The 3,714-nt window shown below is 45.8% G+C and overlaps 1 protein-coding gene across 1 annotated transcript in view; it reads left to right on the top strand.

Annotated features, from left to right (window-relative positions):
- Nucleotides 1–814: 814 nt before the first annotated feature.
- The window catches only part of boc (BOC cell adhesion associated, oncogene regulated), a 38,384-nt gene continuing 35,484 nt past the window's right edge, over nt 815–3,714 (top strand). The window contains exon 1 of the mRNA XM_042067833.1: nt 815–1,041. The gene's annotated coding sequence lies outside the window, so the exon portion shown is untranslated. The remainder of the gene's footprint in view (nt 1,042–3,714) is intronic.

The raw sequence follows: 3,714 nt of genomic DNA on the forward strand, positions 1-3,714 counted from the left end.
CCCACGCCATGAGCACCTAAAGAAAAACATGTGGCTCAGGGATGGCATGCAAGAAGTCGGGAGTGCAACCACACACAGCGCCGCACATCACACGCATCTTTCACCTGAACAACAGCTACAGGTGCCCGGCAGAAACTCACCCCCTAGAGGAGACTAATTGAGAAAATGTCGTCTCGTTGAAGCAAAAGCCGCAGGTAGATGGTGGGAGGTCTGGCCATGGCCCTCGTACCAAACTGGCCCCTCTCCAGTCGTGTGATCTTTTTCGGAATAGCCCCGTTATTAATGAACTGCGTTCGAATGGGCCTCACATTTCAAAGTGCCCTGACTGAAGTACACAGAGAGAAGGGAGACATTCCACAGCGAACACGCGGGGGTTCTCGCTGTGATCACTGTAGTATGAGGGTTCGCTGCCTCTGACTGCGCCCGTCCCGCACAACACGCCACAGCTGCGCCCGGACTAGGAGCTTCAATAGACGGGGGTCAATACAAACTCTGTGGGGACTAACGCATACCAAATCAGGGAGAACAGACGAGGCAGCAGGAGGGGGAGGGGGAGCGCTTAGCCCCCGTGCATAACTTGGGGAACTTTTCCCCCTTCCTCAGTTTTGCGCGCATATGAGTCCAGGTGTAGACCCAGCACATAAGCATATTTTTCGCCACGCATGTCTGTGTGCGTTGCTTTGAAACTTTGTGTGAAAGTTGTGTGCATTTAGAAAAAGGCAGGCATTACTAACTGAGATTTTGGGAACGAATCCTATTGTTCAGATCCCTCCCCCTTCTTGGGAAGTGGGAGGACCCGAGAAGGCGTCGCAAAAGGGAGAATTGTTTGAGAGCTCAGTCATCCAAAAACGGCCTTTCAATGTGAGAACTTAGGGAGCCGAAGAAAATGTCGGTGCCACTGCAGTAAATTACTAAAGCAGTAACGCTTTAGAGGGAAAAGACAGACTGAACATCGCCTTTTGGAATTTTACTTCACATGAAAAGTTGGAGAACACTCAAGTCGTAGAAGTTGCGGGCTCAGCACTATATTGCACGTTTTAGGTAAGCCCTTCTCCCCAAAAATCGTAGCGTGTTTTCGGAACTACTAATGCTACCATAGCTAAACAGTAATGTTTGCTTTATAATAAAAACAGTCTGATACGCTGAAACAGTTTCCATTCAAATGTAATAACCAAGGTCGTTGTTTTCAGTGATACAGTTGCATTTCAAGGAATTCTGTTATGGATTGTATCTAGAAGTGATGCGACAAGCTATGGCTAACTGAGTGTATGCAACAATTGTGTTGTTTTGTTTCGACGTTCAGATATTATTTCTTTCTTGTGAAAGGCAAGTGACAAAATACGTTGTATTATTTAAAGGTGGAATTTCAGAGAACACCAAAGACTTTAATCTCGCCCCAATTCCAGTTATTTCGTTTTTAACGGGAAGAAGTTGTCCATGGGGCGAGAGTGATGTTAAGTTCCATTGCTCATCCTAGTTTAAACGTTAGCCTATACCATGTCTTAGACTTATTTAATAGGTACAGTGTTAAAATATTTACCTGCTTTCTTTTCAAAAGTGGGATATATGTGGAAGACGTGTCGCAAACATTCAAACTTCTATTATAGCTTGGGGTTCTGTTTCTTCGTTTTGACAAAAAGTGGCGTAGTAGTGCCTCTACCTACTTGTTGTAGCAGGCCTCAAGAGTAAATGTCATTAGCTGCACCCCATGTCCGTATTACAGACTGTGTTCTCTCAAAGCTTTAAACTTATGAGTCAGTGCTTGTGATGTTTTTACTTTAGTTAAAATGCCAGATAGCCTATAATACGTTTAGCATAAACACCTACAGACTATAATTTATTTATTCAAAACTAAAGGGCAACTGGTGGCTCCAAATATTAGTAGACTATGCCAGCTTATAGCCTATAATGTCAAGTTGTTTATGAAACGCATTGTGGGTAACCTATCTGTAACACGAAGAGACTTTGTGGAATAGGCTAACCTACATCGTATGCAATTGGGAACATACTCTGTTTTAGTAGAGAAAGAATGACGTCAAAATGTCAGAGAGATGCATGGACAGCCGGTGGGGGGTCGAGTGTCCCAGGTGCTGTTTTGTTATTTGAAGTCCACTGAAAACACTTACCAATAATAAAACTAGCCCCACGAATAGATTTCCACCGCTGTCTTGGATAAAGCTGTCAGCTTGCAGTCTTTTGTTAACATAAATTCGTTTCTCAGACACATCTCAGACAATCACCTCTAAGTTAGAAATACTCTTACAGTTTAAACAGTACAAACTGTGACCTGAAAACCGACCAAGTTTCCTCATTGGTAGCAAAGGTTGTTTTGATGATTGGCGGTCGCGGGTGGATCAAAGTTATTCCATAATTGATTCCAGTCTGATTATCTTGTTGGCTTTCGCAGCGCTCTGACCTTATTTGGCGAGAACGTTATGAGGGGCCTATTAGCCCTTCACAGATGGATGCCCAGATTGCATTTGGCATGCCTTCGCAGTTCTGAATTCCTGCTGCGTACCAGGTATCCCGTCCCGCTGTGGGACTGCGGGTTGGATATGAGATACCAGAGCCAAAGCGTCCTGGAGCTGGTCTCTGAGCATTTTTAAGAAGGGGGGGGTTCAGTTGGTCGCTGGGAGAGTTTGACATACCCTATTTCCCCAGTTGAAAGACAGCCATCAAAGTGGTTGAGTCGGGTGCGATGACGGTGCAGTGGCTTTTGGAGTGTGTGTGTGTGTGTGTGTCTGTGTGTGTTGGGTTGGTAATGGGAACACTCTTTCTCCTTGAGGCCTCCAGGCATAGCCATCTCTGGGTTCAGCTTTCTCCCCCCGTGTCAGAGTTAGATGGAAGGCTAGGTCGTGCCGCAGCCTGTGGCTTGTAGTGATGCCGCTCAGGGTTTTGGAAAGACTCATTGTTTTCTTAAAGGGTGTAACATTTCTCTTAATTCACAAAAGGAAGGGAGAGAGAGAGAGAGAATGTGTGTGTGTGTGTGTGTGTGTGTGTGTGTGTGTGCGTGTGTGTGTGTGTGTGTGTGTGTGTGTGAGAGAGAGAGAGAGAGAAAAAAAGATGGGAGACCGAGGTAGGGAAGAAAAACTCCTCCTCAGGCTATGCTTTCATGTCAGTTACAGCGGAGATGTTCAGGCAGTCATAATAGCCTGCAGGCAATTGTGTGAGTGTGTGTCCATCCGTGTGTGTGCATGTGCCTGTGCTGGTATGTGATATGGTGGTGCAAGAGTGAGTTGATGTGGGTTTGTGAGTTTATGTATGGGTCTACAAGTATACATGGAAATGGGTGTGAGAATGTTAAGATGTAATATGATAGGCTCTGAGTGGAGGCGTGTGTTAATGTGGATCGTTGTTGTGTGTTACAAAGAATGCAAAGGCAGTCTGTTGGTCAGTGAGCGTGCGTGCGTGTGTGCGTGCGTGTACGTGTGTGTGTACGTGCACAAAGTCTTCTACAGTCTGGATGATGTCTTCAGAACTGGAATGCACCCCTTGTCATTTTTACCGCTCTGTAGTGCTCTGCCCTTGCCTATACTGACTCCCAGGAGCGGATGATGCACGAGTCCCCCTGTGGTGTCTGGGTTACCTCTCCCTTATGCGGGTCACTTTGACAGCCACCCTGACAGTACATCCAGTAGAAGTCCACCACAGGGGTAGACATTAAGCTTGTTCTTTCAAGTGTCTTGGTACCAAGACATAAAACATCTATTGACA

This window comes from Alosa sapidissima, chromosome 17 (genome assembly GCF_018492685.1).
Source record: "Alosa sapidissima isolate fAloSap1 chromosome 17, fAloSap1.pri, whole genome shotgun sequence".
NCBI classification, from domain to species: Eukaryota; Metazoa; Chordata; class Actinopteri; order Clupeiformes; family Clupeidae; genus Alosa; species Alosa sapidissima.